Source organism: Moschus berezovskii, chromosome 25, assembly GCF_049115385.1.
Source record: "Moschus berezovskii isolate FMDL1 chromosome 25, NW_MosBer_1.0, whole genome shotgun sequence".
Classification (NCBI taxonomy): domain Eukaryota; kingdom Metazoa; phylum Chordata; class Mammalia; order Artiodactyla; family Moschidae; genus Moschus; species Moschus berezovskii.
Window position 1 is genome coordinate 1,926,814 of NC_142484.1, and position 19,912 is coordinate 1,946,725.

A 19,912-nucleotide genomic window follows, 5' to 3' on the forward strand; every position below is an offset into this window, starting at 1 on the left:
GTGAGTCCCTTCTCTGCCTGTTGATTCTGAGACACGAGAACCCGAAAGTGGCTGGTGCGTCCTAACTTCGGTTCAGTGGAGTCATTGCTGTCACTCCTGGAGGAACCGAGAGCCCTGAGCCAGGAGCTTGCGCGGCCTCCGGAACAGGAAGGATCCGTCACGCTGGTGGGCACTATTGCCATAGTCAGGGCGCCACTGCCGCTTCAGCCCCTGATCCCTGGGCCCAGGAGGCTCCGCGGAGAGTCGGCACCGGGCCGTGGACGCTGACGCGGAGCTCTTACAGCCTCCTGGAGAACCCGCCCCCGCCCCCCAGGGCGTTGCCACCTTGTTGGTGCTGTAACTGCATCTTCAAAAGGCTGTTCCACCTTCTGGCAAGCCAGCTGCTTCACCATGGTGGGGACGTGGTGAGTCCCACAGGCAGGGGCCCCTTGCCACCCTTTCCTCCCTGATCAGAAGCCAGGCTGTGTGGAACACGAGGTGGGCAAGGCATTCTGTGATCCGCTTCAGCACAAGTACTGGATGCAGAGAAGGCAAATCCATATCCAGCATGGGTGTCTGTCCCAGCAGGAACAAAACACTGTTTTTCCATGATGAAAGTGAAAGCCACTCAGCCGTGTCTGACCCTGCGATCCCATGGACTATACGGTTCATGGAATTCTCCAGGCCAGAATACTGGAGTGGGTAGCCTTTCCCTTCTCCAGAGGATCTTCCCAACCCAGGGAGCAAACCCAGGTCTCCTGCATTGCAGGCTGATTCTTTACCAGCTGAGCCACAAGAGAAGCCCAAGAACACTGGAGTGGGTAGCTTGTCCCTTTTCCAGCAGATCTTCGCAACCCAGGAATTGAACTGGGGTCTCCTGCACTGCAGGTGGATTCTTTACCAACTGAGCTACCAGGGAAGCCATGAAGAAAACAGTCCTGTTACTGAATTTGGGTCCACTCACCTGGGAGCAGTAAAGCCAATCTACTGACAGGCAGGTGTGGTGAAGGGAAGTGCAGCCTCTCTTGCAGGTGCCAAGCAAGGAGTCCAGGCAGCTGGTGCTCAAAAGGCCTGAACTCCCTGAAGGGTAAGGGAGAGAGGTTGTGGGGTGGGTGATCAGCTCATGGACATTCTTCTGGTTGGTTGGTGATGCGCTAATCAGAACCAGCATCGTCCACCCTCTGCTTCCAGCCCATCTGGGGTGTCTGTGCTGGTGGAGAGCATGCAGTTAACTTCCTACACCTGGTGGGGACTTCAGCATCTGCAAAGCGGCTCGAAGGACATGGCTCAGAATATCATCTACAGCCCTGAAGGAGGAACTCAAGGTTCTTAACTTTATTTAATGGCTAAACTATTATTATTTTCTCTGTTTGACTGTTTTCCTTTCTTTCTGCATTTTCTCACTGTTCTGATTAAATTTACTCTTTGGAACTCAGGGAAGGTTTGGAAGGCTGAAGTTTCTCTACAGACAAGATGAGTGGCGGGCTCTCTTCCAGGAAGGCCCCATAGCGTCCTGCTCGGTTACATGCCGGTGTAATTAATCAGGTAGCTGGCTGGCCCCTCTGGGGGATGGCGCCAAATCAGGGGTTTGGTGTTGGTCTTGGGAGATTGGGCATTCAGCCTTGGTAAGTGGAATCCATGTTGCTGGACCCATGCATGCCCCCATCACTGCCACCATGGCCACTTTACTCATTGCCCCACTGCGCAGTGACAGGGTGGCTGGGAAAGAGGCTGGCTGGGGTCTACAGACTGGATCTCCATGCACTCTGTCACTAAAACCTTCTGCTGAGCTCACCCTTTGCCAAGCACTCCTGTGGGACATGAATATTTTCAGCGTTCTTGCCAATCCACATACCGCTCCCCAAAGTCCCTTGTCACCGATTTTCCAGTCATGTTGCTTCTGAGTCCCTAACAACCCAACCAAACCACTGCCCAGAGCCCATGAATCCAGTTATAACCACTCATCTGGCCATTTCTCCTTCCAAGCAAAGAGCAGGACCAGGTGCACTGCCCAAAGCTCTGCCCGCCGGGGGGACTGCCCTTCACCATGTCCTTGAGGGATGTCTGCCTCTGGTGGGGGGAGCCTGCATATCACGCAGAACCATCTGTCAGCAAGACCGAGGTCCCGCTTCTTCAGTTGGTAGATCCCAGGAAACCAACCCCCTCCCCACTGAGCCCATAGGTTCAGGAAGGGGGAGTGAAGGCAGTGTAGCAGGGGTGGGAGCCATGGGCATTTGAGCCACTTCTTCAGGTCACTAACCTCTGCCTTCAGGGCCTGCTTGGGCAGGCTCACCTACATGCCACTTCCATTGGATGGTGGAGTGTTGCCCTACATGCCCAGCTTTATGGCTTGGTGGGTCAGATAAAGATAACACCCAGTTCATGACGAGCAGGTCACGTGGTAACTTGGTGACCTGTGGTTAAGTGTTCAGTCTCTGCTAAGGCTAGTAGCATGCCCAGAGATTTTTCTCAAGAGGAGAGCAGTTTTCTAGGGCAGATGGCAAAGTCCTGCTCCCGAATCCTAAGGGCCTGCCCTGTGATTCATCTCTAGGGGCTGCTGAAAGCTCAACGCGCATCCGTCTCTGCCCTAACACTTCAGGGACCACTGGACCTTTTGGGTCACTTCACTCCAGCAGTGCACAGCCTAGGCCTATTGCAGAGCCTCCCCACCCCAACCAGCAATCTTCTAGTTGGTCATGGGCCAGAGTAACACACCCAAATGAGGACTACATTGTCTCCATTTTTTGGTTGCAGGATGGACCAGATGAAATACTCTATCCTTCACCTTAGAAAGGATATCTTGCCACTTCACTGGACTCCCCAGAAATTTTAATGAGATGGTTAGTTAGTTCAGTCGCTCAGTCGTGTCTGACTCTTTGCGACCCCATGAATCACAGCACACCAGGCCTCCCTGTCCATCAGCAACTCCCGGAGTTCACTCAAACTCATGTCCATCGAGTCGGTTTTGCCATCCAGCCATCTCATTCTCTGTTGTCCCCGTCTCCTCCCACCCCCAATCCTTCCTAGTGTAGACCCCTGAATTTTCATTGGTTTTATTTCCTACCCTCTGATACACAAATGTTGTAAGCCTAGAGTAGTTGCTGCTTCTTGCTCAATAGGCTCAAAAATCAGTAGAATGTCATCAATGTACAATATCAATGTGCACAAGTGTGATGTCTTGTGGAAGGGAAAAGCAACCAAGATCCCTGTGAATTCAGTTGTGACTCAGGGCTAGAGAGTTGCCTTACCCCTGATGTAGGACAGTGAGGGTGTACTGCTGGCCTTGCCATGTCAAAGCAAACTGTTTCTGCTGGGCCTTCAGCACAAGGATGGAGGATAAAGCGCCTGTCAGATCCAGGGTTGCATGCTGGGCAGTAGGGAATGTGTAAATTTGCTCAAGCAATGAAACCATGTCTGATACAGCAGTTACAGTTGAAGTCACCACCTTGCTAAGCTTAAGAGGACCACGGTCATTTCTCCAAGACCCACAATCTTCTGTGTCAGCCAAATAGAGTGGGACGTCGTGGGAATCACTGCCCCTCCCTCCCTCAAGTCCCGGGTGGAGGCACTGACCTCTGCAGTCCAACCAGAGACGCTGGCCGTGTGCGGTCTTCCTCAGAAGAGGCGGTTCTAGTGGCTTCCGCTTGGCCTTTCCCACCATCGCAGCCCTCACTCTTCAGTCAGGGAACCGGTGTGAGGACTCTGCCAGCTGCTGAGGATTTATCTTCCAGCTGTGCCTTCTGGTGAGCCTGATATGGACAGATCTGAGCTGGAGCTGCCCTGACCCCCTGACCTCTAGGGGCCCATCTGACTGGGGGGTCTCCAGGGAGGCTTGGGGTCTCCTGGAATGGGTGTGGGTTCAGAGCCAGTGTCCAGGGGCCCCTGGAAATGCTCATTATTCCTCTTCCCCAGCTCACAGGCACCTGTAAGCAGCGGCAGGTCCTCTGGGGAAGGCTGGGAGAGAGACTGACAGCATCCATTTCCAGGGGTGTCCTGGGTCCATCCTCAAGGGAACCTGGCCTCCCCTTGCTTCAAGGTCCTGGGTCTGGAAACTGGCTCAAGCCTGGGGCCTCACTGAGTGGCCTGGGCCTGTCTTTATGATTCAGGTGGATGTTTTCCACTCGATCTAGGACTTCTTCCTTATCCAGGTAAGAATCCAGCAGGCTTCCACACCAGCACCAGGGCCAAGCAGCTAAGACCGTGGGTCAGCGAAGTCCGACTGTTCTGGCCACTGTCTTGCCCTGATGGTCATCCCCGCCACCGTGCCCACCTTGCTTTCGGCAGCGAGTGCCCCCACGGGGCTCCTGCCACCCTGGGATCCAGTGGCCCTGCTCACTTAAGTTTCCCAGTTCAGTGACCACAACGCCCACCATGAGGTCTGGATGGCAGAGAATGCAGCCCTCTGAGGATACTGGGGATGCTGGGGCTCCCCACAGGTGTGCTCCCCACAGTCGTGCTGAGAGGGTCTTCTGGGCCCTCCCAGGAGGGTGGGCAGGTCTTACTCGACAAACCCACTATCACATGCTACGTCCCCAAATCTTTGAACAAGGGAGGTAGGCCACCTCCAGTTCGGGCCATCGTGACAAGCCATGCTGTGGCCCCTGTCTCAGCCAAGCAGCAAAACAAACAGTGGGAGCCCCACCCCCACCCCTTCTCCGGAGTGGCAGCAGGAGACCAAGAACCTCTGCTCAGAGTTCATCCTCCAGCATCCTACACCTCAGCATCCATCTCTCATGTCCCCTCGGCTTCTGTCTGCACAGATCAGAAAACTCCGCTCCCTCTGGAGCACAGAGCACCTCGTCCTGAGTCACACTTTGCCCCTCACCTTCGGGGACCTGCCTGGACTTGAGTCGAGTTATGGGTCTAGAAGTCAAGAGGTGGTGAGGGCGGGTCCTGAGGAGAAGCAGCAGCATCCTCCATGGCAACCGTCTCCAGGGGACTGTTAGCACCTCCCCAGGCAGTGCAGGGCCAACCCCTGCAGATGGAGGTGGGAAGGTTCCCACTCATTGGGAGTGGAGAGACTTCTTCCACCGGCCAAGAGGACTCATGAGAATCTGAGGGCTCAGGATCCCTCATTCCTCCAGGATCTTCCCACGTGTCCTCACCCAGCACACAGTCTGCTGGTCCTGCTACTTTAACCGCGGACACCCTGCAAGCCTGGGAGCTCGGTTTACGTGGTGAGTCAGGATGAGACTGGACCTGTGTTGTCAGTAATCTCAATCTTGCAGCAGAAGGAGATAAGGCTTTCCTCGGGCCATACACGGAAGCTGTTTATGATTATTTATGAGATTATTTATGACTATGAGATTATTTTCTGAGATTATCTTTAAGATTATTTATGAGACCCTTGAGCTGGGAATTTGAAATCTCAGACTCGCACTTTTCTTGAACCACTTTGTCCAGAGGCACCAGGAGACACCAGCCAATGTCACGACATTCTTCAGTTTTCCAAAGACATTTGAAAGTCTCATCTACAGAGGAGTGCGGCTCCTTGCTTCATGTGAGTGGTTGATGGGGAGGGTGCAGATATTAATACTTTGAGTATCTGTCTTGCCAGATCCCATCATGGACTACCAGCATTTTCACTCTGGCTAGAAATAGAGTCATTGGTGTCTTGAAACACCATCAGGTTAGAAAACTGATCCTAGAAACCTGGAATTCAGAAAATTCATTCCTAACATTCTGTACCCTCTGGAACCACTCTCAGTACCCAGATCTTTGTTATTAATAGTTAGGGTTCTCTAGAGAAAGGGAAGCATGACAAATACAGATTTATCTTGGGAAACTGGCTCACTTGATTATGGGGGTTGAGAAGTCCCACCATCTGCTGTCTGTAAGAGGGCAACCAAGGAAAGTCAGTGTGAGATTTAGCCCAAGTCTGAAGGTCTCGGGCCACTGAGGGCAGAAGGTCAGTGTCCAGTTTGAGAAAGCAGACAGGAAGCAGAGGATTCCTCCTTCTTTTACCTGTGGTCTGTTCCAGCCTCGCTGGATGGGAGGGTGCCCACCTACACAGGGAGGCCACCTGCTCTCCTGCACCCTCAAATTAATACCAGTCTCACCTGGAAACACCCTCCCAGATGTCCCAGGATCGTGTGGAAGCTGAGCTCCAGGTGATCAGTCACACTGACTCAAAATTAAACACTCCAGCAGAAAGAACACACTCAAAGCCTGCTCTGGAGAGAAGAGTATGGTGTTCCCATCTGGAGGATGGGTGTAAGGCCCTTCCCACCTCCAGAGCTATGAAGTCCCCACAGAAACACATGTTAAAAAGCCACAGGCCACCCAAGGCAAATATAATGTGAACCTTAAATGTAACTTTGGATTACCTAGTAACCACATTAAAAAAAAAAGGAACAAAGAAATGAATTTTAATAATATATCCAAATGAATAACATTTCAACATATAGTCAATATAAAAACCATTAAGTAGATAGTTCACAATTTCTTTTCATATTAAGTTTTGGAAGTCAGATGTGTATTTTGTTACTTACATTGGGCTGGCTGCGTTTCAGATGCTGAACACATATGTGACTCATGCTGCCATATTGGGCCACGACAGGCCCAGACAGGGAGCACCAAGCTGCATTGTAGTCTGCATTTTCTAGTCTGTATTTGGTGCTTTGACATCTTGGGGCTCCAGGGACCCTGAAGAGACTGCCCGTCCCTGGGAGGGGCTGACTCCTAGAGAAAAAAGCCAGACATGCAGACCGTCTGAGGCAGAGCACAGACCCACCGCCTCTTCTGTACGGCTCTGATGCTCAGGACCAGCAGCCCCTGCCCTCATCATCCCAGATCAGGAACCAGACAGCCGGGGAAGCCCTGTGCCCCAGAGCACCCTGGAATTATTAAAACCAGCCAACATTAAGCCTGCTCATCCAGCCTTTTCAGCTCCGTCCATGGAAACCACGATAAAGGCTCCTCTCCACGTTTCCCTCCTGACCCAGCCCCAGCATCCCATCCTGCCCCCCCCCAGAAACTGTAACTGTCTCTTCAAAGGTCATCTTCTGCTCTGTTGGCCTTGCTATGTGTGAGTAATAACAAAATATACTTTAAAACACCCGCTGGGGACTTCCCTTGTGGTTCAGGTTCCACATGCCGCATGGCATGGCCAAAAAGGAAAATAAACAGGGAAATAAGATATTCATAAAGGCATAAAAATAAAGAAAATACAGATTTCTCACTGGTAACAATGCAAGAACATAATTTTTTAAATATATAGAGAAAAAAATGTTAACCTAGGATTCTATACTCAGTGAAAGTATTTTGCAAAAATTGAGAGATACATAGTTTTTTTTCAGACATTTAAAAGCTGAAACAATTCATCGCCAGCAGGGCTACAGTAAAAAAAATATTAAAAAATGTCTTTCATGAGAATTCTCTGGCAGCACAGTGGCTCTGCACTCTCAATACAGGGGACATGAGTTCAGTCCCTGGTCAGGGAACTAAGATCCTACATGACAAATGGGGCAGCCAAAAAAAAAAAAGGACATTCTTCATGCAGGAGGAAAATTATATGAGATGGAATTCTAGATATCCACTAAAGAACGCAGAGCGTCAGAAATGGTAACTAAATCAGTATGTGTGAGCTAAGTTGCTTCAGTCAGGTCTGACTCTTTGTGATCCTGTGGACTGTAGCCCACCAGGCTCCTCTGTCCCCAGGATTCTCCAGGCAAGAGTACCCAGAGTGGTTGCCATGCCCTCCTCCAAGGGATCTTCCTGACCCAGGGATCAGACCTGAGTCTCTCCTATCTCCTGCACAGGCAGACAGGTTTTTACCAGTAGCACCTCCTGAGAAGCCCAACTATATGAGTAAATATATTTAAATTGTTATTACCCAAATATATCAAAAAATAAAAGTGAAAAAGCTGTCATGGAACTTCTTGGCGAATGGTTAATAATCTGTTTTCCAGTGCAGGGGGTGGAGGTTCAGTCCCCAGCTTGGGGACTAAGATCCCACATGCCATGGAGCAGCTAAGCCTGCCTGCCACCCCTAGAGAGCCACAAGCCACAAATAGGGAAAGCGTGCATGCCATGGTGAAGGCCCAGCACGGCCAAAATAAAAATAAATTTAAAAGATAAGTCAGTGCTTAAACAAAAATAATGACAACGTGGTGTGGGGTTGTGAGTCATGCAGAAGTAAATTGCATGACAACAATAGTGCAAAGGGCGGGAGGGCAGCGTGGAAGAACTTCTTGTAAAGTTCTTACACTATGCGTAATATTGTGTAATATCACTTGAAGGCAGCTTATAAATTTAAGATATAAACTACAAATCCTAAAGCAACTACTAAATTAAGACCATGAAGGTTATAATTAATAAGCCAACAATATTAGTTAATAAGCCAATCTAAGATTAGATGCCAGGAACTAATAGCATAATTAAAATTACAATATTCAATTGATTTTTTTTAAATAAAAATAATGTTTATTTAGCTTTTTGGAAATAACACAATAAATGACAAAAAAGGAAAACCAAACCAAACAAAAAACCTGACAATGTTATATGATTGATCATCTCCAGGCACAACAGTATTTATTAATGAATATAAAAAATAAATTTTATTATTTCAATCCACTTCCCCCCTGCCCTCTGCTTCAACTATATGTATATTTTTGGAAGCTTGAGTTCCTAAGAAAATTGCACAGTTTCCACTATACTGGCTCCCACAGGGTGACTGAGTGGAGTTGATCAGGGTCCCAATCCCATAAGGAAATTAATTTTTGCCTTTGGGGATTCTGAACAACAAGACCTTCAGGAGCTTAAAAAGCAGGTGCTTTCATTAGGATCCTTCTAACATGGGGGACATGCAGCCAGCATCCATTAAAACACAAGTCAGTTTGGATACAAGTACTCTGCAGGCTTTCCAAGTTCCCCACATGACAAGCAGTGAGGCCACCAGCTTTTCTGGCAGCCTAGCCTCTCCAGCTGCACCAAAAGTAGAATTCACAAAACTGAAGATAAAGCCTTCCTGGCTTTTCTTCCTGGAAGTTAGGGGGGTCTTTGGGTAAGAAAGGTAGGGAGATTTTGCATCAGGCTTGCCTTAACAAGCAGTACTGGGGGAAGGGCTGCTAATCCACCCAGAGCACACCTGTGTCGAGGCTGTGCGTGTACAGTGTCCTTACCCATTACCACGCAAGGAAGGCACGAGGAAACCTGCAAGTCACTCTGGACGAAGCCCCTCAAAACAGAGGCAAATTCAGTGAACCAAGGCCACTGCCTGTCACGATAACCTCAGTCCACCTAGGTCCTTTCTTGAAGAATCGTATTAATCTCCTGATTCAAGAGGCACCTCTGGCTGAGACAGAGGACAGAAGAAAAATGTACCTTCTGAGTAGGGCAATGCCACATGGAGTTTGGTCTACTGTACAAAGTGGCAGCATCGCTGATACTTAGAGCTGGAAAGAGCCTTGGCTGGATGACACTCCTGGAACATCTTTACTAATGCAGCTTAACAGCGGTTGCCCAGATGTCGTTGCTGGGGAGCGGGGGAAGGACCCATCCTTGAGGAACAGAGCTGCCTTTGGGATGATCAGACGGCACCAGGTACTGATCCCAATCATGCCTTATCTGGATGAGTGCTGGCAGGGAGTGCTCAGCTTGGAGGTAATACTGCCGGAAAGGCTGCAAGAGATGAGCAAGCGGGAACTCATCTGGATCCCCAAATAACTTGGACTCGATTTCATGCTTCTGAAGTAAAAATTTCTCTTTTTCTTTCCTCTGCTTCTTTTCCAATTCTCTTTTCCTCTCTTCCTCTTGTTCTCCTTCTAACATTAACTTGGAGGGCTCTCTCTTCAGCTTCATAGAGTTCAGAGCGCTTTTTAATGAGTTTTCGCAGTCGCTGAAAATGATGCTCAAGTCTCATCTGCTGAGGCTGGAGGACAGACCCCTTTCCTTGCCGCAGCCTCTTTCCTAAGTTTCCTCAATTTCTCCAAGGCCCGAAGAATATCCACCCTTCTTTTGGTGTCTGCTTGTTTTTTCCTCACTTCAGATAAGACACCATCAGCAGCAGCTTTAAGTTCCTGCTCCCGCTTCTTCTCCTCCACCTCCTGCATGCACTGGACCCTCCAGTGGTCAATCTCCTGCTCGCGCTCTGCTGCCCGTGCGGCCTCCGTCTCCAGCTCGGCCTCGCGTTCCCGGACTCTCTTGCGAAGCCGCAGCCGCCGACGCCGGGCCCTCTCCAGCCTGCACCGCGCCTCGCCCACAAACCACAGCTTTGACCTTGATAATATATTAAAAAGCAGAGACATTACTTTGCCAACCAAGGTCCGTCTAGTCAAGGCTATGGTTTTTCCCGTGGTCATGTATGGATGTGAGAGTTGGACTGTGAAGAAAGCTGATGGCCGAAGAATTGATGCTTTTGAACTGTGGTGTTGGAGAAGACTCTTGAGAGTCCCTTGGACTGCAAGGAGATCCAACCAGTCCATTGTAAAGGAGATCAATCCTGGGTGTTCATTGGAAGGACTGATGCTAAAGCTGAAACTCTAGTACTTTGGCCACCTCATGCGATGAGTTGACTCACTGGAAAAGACTCTGATGCTGGGAAAGGTTGGGGGCGGGAGGAGAAGGGGACGACAGAGAATGAGATGGCTGGATGGCATCACCGACTCTGTGGACATGAGTTTGAGTGAACTCCGGGAGTTGGTGAACAGGGAGGCCTGATGGGCTGTGATTCATGGGGTCGCAAAGAGTCGGACACGACTGAGCGAATGAACTGAACTGAACTGAAGGCCCACTTGACTTCGCATTCCAGGATGTCTGGCTCCAGGTGAGTGATCACACCATCGTGATTATCTGGTTCATGAAGATCTTTTTCTATAGTTCTGTGTATTCTTGCCACCTCTTCTTAATATCTTCTGCTTCTGTTAGGTCCACACCATTTCTGTCCTTTACTGAGCCCATCTTTGCATGAAATGTTCCCTTGTATCTCTAATTTTCTTGAAGAGGTCTCTAGTCTTTCCCATTCTGTTGTTTTCCTCTATTTCTTTGCGCTGATCACTTAGGAAGGCTTTCTTACCTCTCCTTGCTATTTTTTAGAACTCTGCATTCAAATGGGTATATCTTTTCTTTTCTCCTTTGCTTTCCACTTCTCTTCTTTTCTCAGCTCTTTGTAAGGCCTCCTCAGACAGCCATTTTGGTTTTTTGAATTTCCTTTTCTTGGAGATGGTCTTGATCCCTGTCTCCTGTACAATGTCACGAACCCCTGTCCATGGTTCTTCAGGCGCTCTGTATCAGATTTAATCCTTTGACTCTATTTGTCACTTCCACTGTATAATCATAAGGATTATATTCATGGATTAGGAGATCCAATAGATATTATTTTTCCCCACATTGATCTAATCTTTTTTTCATTTATTTTCATTTTTTCTTCTAATCTTCTTTTTCTGTTTGTTTTGCTTTGTTTTTGTTCTTTTTCTTCTTTCTTTTTCTACAAACCCTCATGTCAAGGGCTGACTTTCAATAGATCGCAGCGAGGGAGCTGCTCTGCAACTGCACAAAGCCAGGACCGAGAAGCAGGTCTTCTGCTAACGGCTTAGAACCAGGCTCCCCACAAAGGAGCCGCCTTTCTGGCCACGCCCCACGTCCCAGGAGGAAGGGCTCTCTGCACCAGACCCCGGTCCCAACACACAGCGAGGCGCACCGCCGCTGGAGTGACTCAGGCAGTGGCCCACTGGCAGGGACCACTGGAGACTGCTGGGGACTGGCTGTCTGAGGCCAGCCGAGGTTCATGCTGCCCTGCGATATCGTTCTGCCTGGGTGCATGTTGATCTATAGATCTGATACAATCTCAATCAAAATCCCAGCAGATTTTTTTAAGTTGACAAACTTTTAAAATCCTTGTGTTCTTTATAACTCAAATTAATTCTTCTTCATGCCTTGATTGGTATTTTATCTGTGAATGTTTGGAAGTTATCAGGTTAAGATGAAACACGTTATGATTCTTACCATTAAAATTAATGGATTTCTTTTCCCATTTAATGGCTTTTCACTTCCCAAAAGGACTGTCATGAACAGATTAATATTTTTAAGCATGGGGTAAATGTACACAAGAGTTTTTCTCCAAGCTTTCTATTCTCCAGCTTCATCCAGGTGACAATCCCATGCGTTTGGGGTTTTCCTATCAGGCTCCATCAGGTTGCCTTCATATCAGACACAGCAAGTCCCTCTGTCTTGTCTTTTTTATTTAAAGCTGATCTACCTGCTCGTGGACGTTTATACTTCAGTATCAACATTCAAAAAACAAAACTCATGGCATGTGATCCCATCACTTCTTGGCAAATAGATGGGGAAAAGTGAAAACAGTGACAGATTTTATTTTCTTGGGCTCCAAAATCACCGCAGACAGTAACCGCAGCCACAAAATTCAAAGACCCTTGCTCCTTGGAAGAAAAGTTATGACCAACCTAGACAGCATATTAAAAAGCAGAGACATGACTTTGCAGGCAGATGTCCATGTAGTCAAAGCTATGGTTTTTCCAGCAGTCATGTATGGATGTGAGAGCTGGACCATAAAGAAGGCTGAGCACCAAAGAACTGATATTTTCAAATTATGAAACTGGAGAAGACTCTTGAGAGTCCCTCAGACTGCAAGGATATCAAACCAGTCCGTCCTAAAGGAAATCAGTCCTGAGTATTCATTGGAAGGACTGATGCTGAAGCTGAAGCTCCAATACTTTGGCTGCCTGATGCACAGAGTTGACTCATTGGAAAAGACGCTGATTCTGGCAAAGACTGAGGGCAAGAGGAGAAGGGGGTGAAAGAGAATGAGAGGGTTGGGTGGCATCACTGACTTAGTGGACGTGAGCCTGAGCAAACTCCGGGAAATAGTGAAGGACAGTTGGCATGCTGCAGGTCATGGAGTTGCAAAGAGTCAGACACGACTTAGTGACTGAACACTAATCCACCTTAGAGTCAGTGCACTGAGTATTTCAAACTCCCAACTGAGGTGTGAATCAGGGTGGCACTGGACACGTTTGGGTTAATTTCAGGAGGTTTGACATCTTTGTCATATTAAGGCATTCCTACAAGAAATGTCTGTCTATTCACTTCAACAACCTCCACCAGGGTCTTTGTTTGCATCTAGAATTTAGCACAGGGAGGCCTGGCACATTCCTGTTCCATGAATTTCTAGTTGCGCTTGGTTTTGCTCCAGTTAGAGGTGATGTCTTATGCGCTCTAGTGTATTCCCACTGGTGATTTTTACAGGCATGGAGGGCAGATCCTTGGTCTCTCCCCCTTTCATATCCCTTGCAGCAGCTTCTGGAATTTATTTATCTTATTGTTTAAGAATCTTGTTGCCAGAGTGGGTGTTACTGTGGCAAACATTCTAAATACTCCGAAGCTTGGTGTCTCTGAAAGTGTTTCTATTCCACTTTCACATTTAAATAATAATGATATCCTAGAAAGTCCTCTGTGAAAAGTTATTGATCCTCTGCACTTTCCAAAGATGACTTCTCCTTGCATCCAGCGCTGCTCCTGAGAAGAACAATATGAAGCTCATCCATTCAGGCCATCTTCAGGTTACTCTGGAACATTCCAGAACTTTCGTCTTTGTGTCACTGTGATAGGGAGAATCTAGCTTCTTCCTTCTCGTCCTGTTTGGCCCCTTGGAGCTTTTTCTCGTGTCCCTTCCCTCTGTGACTCCTCCCATCCAATTAGCTCTTGTTCGCTTTCCTCCCCACACTCTCAGGGTCCCCTCTGACAGCCCATTTCACAGCATCGCAGTGCTGCTTTACGTAGGTGTGAATCACCAGTCGACGCTAGAGCAGTGGATAAAAGTGGGAGGAGTAGCAGGATATTTACACAGTTTCGAGGTTCCTCCCTGCAAAATAAAAATTACAAAGGGCAAAATATTAACTTCACCCTGTAAAGCAACTGGAAACCTGCGACTTACACTGGATCACATGTCAAAAGTTATTATCCTCAGGTGATCCTCTGTCAGTGTGGATAACTGGGACCATATTCACCTGCTGTCAGCGCCCAGAGTACAGGGAGTGTAACGCTGTGTTCAAACACAGACGGCGGGGCGTGAGGGATCTGCGAGAGAAGCAAAGCAAGCCTGGGGGTCAGGGGGTGATTCTCCAACCAAACCCAAGGTTTCACGGAGCGGGGGAGGAGAAATCTCAGCTCACGGAGGCTGAGGGAGGAGGATGTGCAGACAGATCCACAGAGAGAGGGAAACAGACACGCTGCCGTTCACCACCACCTTCAGGGTTCCCGGGAGTTTATCACACTTGCTGATCTTGTCTCAGCTCCCTTCCTCCCTCTAGCTTCTAGGGTTTCTCCTTGGTTGACCCTGGGTGTCCCCATCTAGCGGCCGATTCTGGCGTTGGAATGGAATAGTCCCTGTCCCTCTCTCTGCGGGGGAGAGTGGGCGCCACGGACAGCACTGGCGAGTCCGGCTGACGGCTACTGAGGTCAGATGAGTGAGGCCATAGGCTGATGGCCATGAAGGAGAGCAGTGCAGCTGTGTAGAATATTCTGGACCTGCTGCCAAAAGGCCACACACAAAAGGACACCTCCTGTGCGATTCATCCTTCACGAGGGTGGAGCCCTGTATGTCTCCACTCACACGAGGCCCCCGGAGGAGTCAGATTCCCAGAGACAGATGTTGGGCGGTGGGGCCAGACTGGGGGAGGGGGAGGGAGTGAGTGCTTCATGGGGATAGAGCGTGGGCTCAGGGAGGTGGGCACGCTCTGGAGGAGGCTCGTGTGACGGTCCTCCCACAGTGCACTTAACGCCACAGAGCCGTGCACTTAGGGTTATGTGGTAAACTGTGTATCACACCACATCCTTCTAATATTTGTTTATTTGACTGTACCTCAGTTGCAGCACACAGGATCTTTAGTTGTGGCATGTGGGGCCTACTCCCCTGACCAGGGATCAAACCTGGGCCCCCTGCACTGGGAGCTCGGAGACTTAGCCACTGGACCACCAGCGAAGTCCCACAACTCCACTTTCTGTCTCTGGATTTGCCTGTTATGGATTTTTCACACACATGGAGTCATACAAAGTGCTATGTGCTTTTTTTGACTGTACTTAACTTTTCCAGTGGCTCAGATGGTAAAGAATCTGCCTGCAATGCAGGAGACACAGGTTTGATCCCTGGGTCATGAAAATCCCCTGGAGAAGGAAATGGCTACCCACTCCAGTATTCTTGCCTGGAGAATTCCCTGGACAGAGGAGCCTGCAGGGCTACTCACAAAGAGTCAGACACAACGGGGCAACCAACACATGCAACTTCCAAATAAAAACAAAGTAAAATCACACTTCTACCCTGTACGACCAGAAGCGTGCTCCCCTCCCCGCAAAAGGGAGGAGGTCCCTTTATCCACCCCGGGGTGGTGTCCACTTCCCTTCTGGCCCGGTCACATTCCCACTCTGACGTTTTATGATCTACCTGCCGAGACAGAATGCTGGGCCAGGAGCCGTGGTCGTGCCCTCCCAGCTCTGTGGTTGGCCAGGCGGCCACGGCTGGTCTCTGCCAGCACCTCCCAGGCCCACCTCCACACCCTCTCAGCCTCCGTAGGCACCTCAGCTGACGCTGGCTCCCGGCCTCGGGTCAACCCAAGGCCTCATTCCTGAGAGGGCTGGGCCGATAGCTGCAATTCCCGTTTGATTTCCATCACAGGACCGGGAATCTCCGTGCTCCAGGGGACTTCTGCCTTCCAGACACGTTCTTCCCCATCCTCACCTCCCTGGAGTAAGCACCGGTTCCCACCCGATGGGACAGACCACCCCAACCTTATTGTCACCCCTCTCTGCCTGTTGATTCTCTGGCACGAGGACCCCATGGTGGCCCGGGGTTTAATGGACTCTTCGCGTGTCCTTGGTGGGAGCCCTCCTCCCTTGGGAACTTGAATTTCTAGACCAAGAAAACCTAGAGTCGGGGGACAGGAGGCAAAGATACACTGGGGGCATTTCATTAGGGTAACAGAGCTCATTGCCATTTCTCCTTTGTGATTCCCAGAACCACACATCTGAGCGAAGAGAGAAAATGCTGATTCAGAGCACCCCAGCCCTGCACCCCCAGCAGGCAGTACAGCTGCTTCTTCAAAAGCTCGTCACACTGTCCTGTTGGGCCAGCTGCTTCAGGGTGATGGGGGTCCTTAGGAAACCAACAAGTCAGTTAGCCTGAGCCCCTCGCTGGCTGGGGAACGGGCTCCTTTGCTGTCAGCCTGTGATGGTGGGTCAGGCATCCCATTGGGCACAGTGGTGCATCTGCAGTCACGTGGGGGCAGGAAGGTGACTCCATACTCGGAGGGTCTATTCTAGTGAAGCTGCCTGGTGCCTTTCTCACGTGGAAGCAGCCACCTCACCCACGGCCCTGGGATGGTGCCTGGACTGCCTGGACCACATCGGGGCATCGGTGTCTTCTCTGCTGTTTCGGGAGAGGCCTTTGGTGGAGAGCCATGTGGAGGGGGCAGTCCGTGTGCCAAGCCTACCCATCACCTCCACCATGGCAGCCACAAGCCCTGTGGACAGAGGCTGGCGGAGGTCCGCAGAAGGGCCAGTGATCTGCCTGGTAACTGAGATCTTCCCTGGCCGTGGCAGCAGCTCGGCATTCACAAGGGCCTCAAAAGCCTCCCCATTCTGTGTCTTTGGGGAAGTCTAACCTTGCCCCTCTTTCCCAGACCTTCTGCCAGCAAATTTCCAACTGTGCCCCTTCCAAGTCCCTGACCGACCAGCCAAACTGTTCATAGCTATGATGTCTATAGACCTGAGACCCGGACCTCTCCTTCCAGGCAAAGTCAAACGAAGAGACGCTGCTTGAGTTCCTGGAGCTCTGGGCTGTCCACTGCGGGTGATGACCCCGCGCAGAGCAGAACCCCCGGAGAGACAGGCCCTGGCGCTTCCTTCCTCATCACCAGCTCACGGGAGGTCCCTGGATGCGAGAGGTGACACCGCAGGGGGTGGGCACAGCAGGCTTCGCAGCTGCTTCCTCATGTGACCTGCTGTGTCCTCAGAGCCTGCCCTGACCTGGGTGGCATACAGCCCCGCTCTGATGGTGGAACAGGACTGTGTGTGCCCAGCTTCATGGCGTGAAACTGTGTGAACCCAGCTGCACCATCTGGTCTGGTCTGTTTGGGGGACACCCATTCTTTGTTTTTCACCTGCCATGAATTCTTTCATTTTCGTTATTGTTGGGTTTAAACACATTCTTTTATAGTACAGTTGCTTTAGAGTGTCATTTCAGTTCCTGCCATACAGCACCGTGAATCAGTTATAAGTGTGCATATGTCCCCTCTTTGTTGGATTCCCTTCCCACTTCAGTTCAGTTCAGTTCAGTCGCTCAGTCGTGTCCGACTCTCCGCGACCCCATGAACCACAGCACGCCAGGCCTCCCTGTCCATCACCGACTCCCGGAGTTCACTCAAACTCATGTCCACAGAGTCGGTGATGCCATCCAGCCATCTCATTCTCGGTTGTCCCCTTCTCCTCCCGCCCACAATCCCTCCCAGCATCAGAGTCTTTTCCAGTGAGTCAACTCGTCGCATGAGGTGGCCAAAGTATTGCAGTTCAGGTTTAGCATCAGTCCTTCCAATGAACACCCAGGATCGACCTCCTTTAGAATGGACTGGTTGGATCTCCTTGCAGTCCAAGGGACTCTCAAGAGTCTTCTCCAACACCACAGTTCAAAAGCATCAATTCTTTGGCGATCAGCTTTCTTCACAGTCCAACTCTCACATCCATACATGACCAGTGGAAAAACCATAGCCTTGACTAGATCGACTTTTGTTGGCAAAGTAATGTCTGTGCTTTTTAATATACTATCAAGGTTGGTCATAACTTTCCTTCCAAGGAGTAAGTGTCTTTTAATTTCATGGCTGCAATCAGCATCTGCAGTGATTTTGGAGCCCAAAAAAATAAAGTCTGACACTGTTTCCACTGTTTTTCCATCTATTTCCCATGAAGTGATGGGACCAGATGCCATGATCTTTGTTTTCTGAATATTGAGCTTCAAGCCAACCTTTTCACTCTCCTCTTTCACTTTCCTCAAGAGGCTTTTGAGTTTCTCTTCACTCTCTGCCATAAGGGTGGTGTCATCTGCATATCTGAGGTTATTGATATTTCTCCCGGCAATCTTGATTCCGGCTTGCGCTTCTTCCAGCCCAGCGTTCCTCATGATGTACTCTGCACATAAGTTAAACAAGCAGGGTGACAGTACAGCCCTGACGCGCTCCTTTTCCTATCTGGAACCCGTCTTGCCCCATGTCCAGTTCTGGCTGTGGCTTCCTGACCTGCGCGCAGGCTCCTCGGGAGGCAGGTCGGGTGGGCTTTCCTGGATTCTCCAGTCTGTCGTGACCCTTCCCACTCAGGTCGTCACAGAGCCCGGAGCACCTCCCTGTGCGGCAGCTGCCCATCACTTTTCTGTTTTACACATTTGTTGTTGCTGTTCAGTCGCTCAGTCGTGTCCGACTCTTTCTGACCCGTGGACAGCAGCTCCCCAGGCTTCCCTGTCCTTCACCATCTCCCAGAGTTTGCTCAGACTCATGTTCATTGGGTCGGTGATGCTGTCCAACTGTCTCATCCTCTGTCGTCAGATAATCTTCCTCTGATAACCCTTCTCCTCCTGCCATCAATCTTTCCAGCATCAGGGTCTTTTCCAATGAATCAGCTCTTCGCATCAGGTGGCCAAAGTACTGGAGCTTCAGCTTCAACCTCAGTCTTTCCAGTGAATATGCAGGGTTGATTTCCTTTAGGATGGACTTGTTTGATCTCCTTGCAGTTCAAGGGACTCTCAAGAGTCCTCTCCAACACCGCAGTTCAAAGGCATCAATTCTTCGGCGCTCAGCCTTCTTTATGGTCCAACTCTCACATCCGTACATGACTACTGGAAAAGCCATAGCTTTGACTATACAGAACTTTGTTGGCAAAACGATGTCTCTGCTTTGTAATATGCTGTCTAGGTTTGTCATAACTTTTCTTCCAAGGAGCAAGTGTCTTTGAATTTCATGGCTGGAGTCACCATCGGCAGTGATTTTGGAGTCCAAGAAAATGAGATCTGCCACTGTTTCCATTTTTCCTATCTATTGGACTGATGCTGAAGCTGAAACTCCAATACTTTGGCCACCTCATGCGAAGAGCTGACTCACTGGAAAAGACCCTGATGCTGGGAGGGATTGGGTCAGGAGGATACGGGGACGACAGAGAATGAGATGGCTGGATGGCATCACCAACCTGATGGAGGTAAGTCTGAGTGAACTCCGGGAGGTGGTGATGGACAGGGAGGCCTGGCGTGCTGTGATTCATGGGGTCACAGAGAGTCGGACACGACTGAGCGACTGAACTGAACTGATCTGCCATGCACTGATGTAAATGTTAAAACACACACACACACAAAACCAAAGAGGCCCCCTGGGCCTCAGGCATCTTCTCAAGCAGTAGAGATGTGGGCCTCAACGTGCCGCAGACATGGCCCGGCCCCCTCGAGGATCAGCAGGGAGCAGGCAGCCAGTCCTGCGGGACTTATCTCCCCGCCTCCAGCATGGCCTGTGGCAACACAGCGTCTAAATGACCACCGCTTCCTACTCACGGGACCGACCAGCAGGATGTCCTCGAGGTAACGGGCCAACATGACACCCTGAGGAGGGAAAGCTGGTCAGGAGCCCCGGATCTCACACGGTTGACCAGCTGTAAGATGTCCGGGAAGAAAGCCCTCCCCAAGAGACGCTGCCCAGGGTGGACACGCCCGGGCGGCGGTGACAACGTCAGAATCAGCCTGAAGGGCAGAGAGAAAGCCAGAGACTGAGCTCGGGGTCCTTCTCAGCCCTCAGCCCGCCCTAGGGGGATGGCAGAGCCCCACACTCCACGCTGCAGGGAGGCAATGTGCTCACGGGCAGCCCGGGGACTCCTTCCTGGCTGGGGGGCCCATGGCACCAGTCCGTGAGGCCGAACATCTCCTCCAGTGGAGGAGGATGGACGTCTCCCCCAG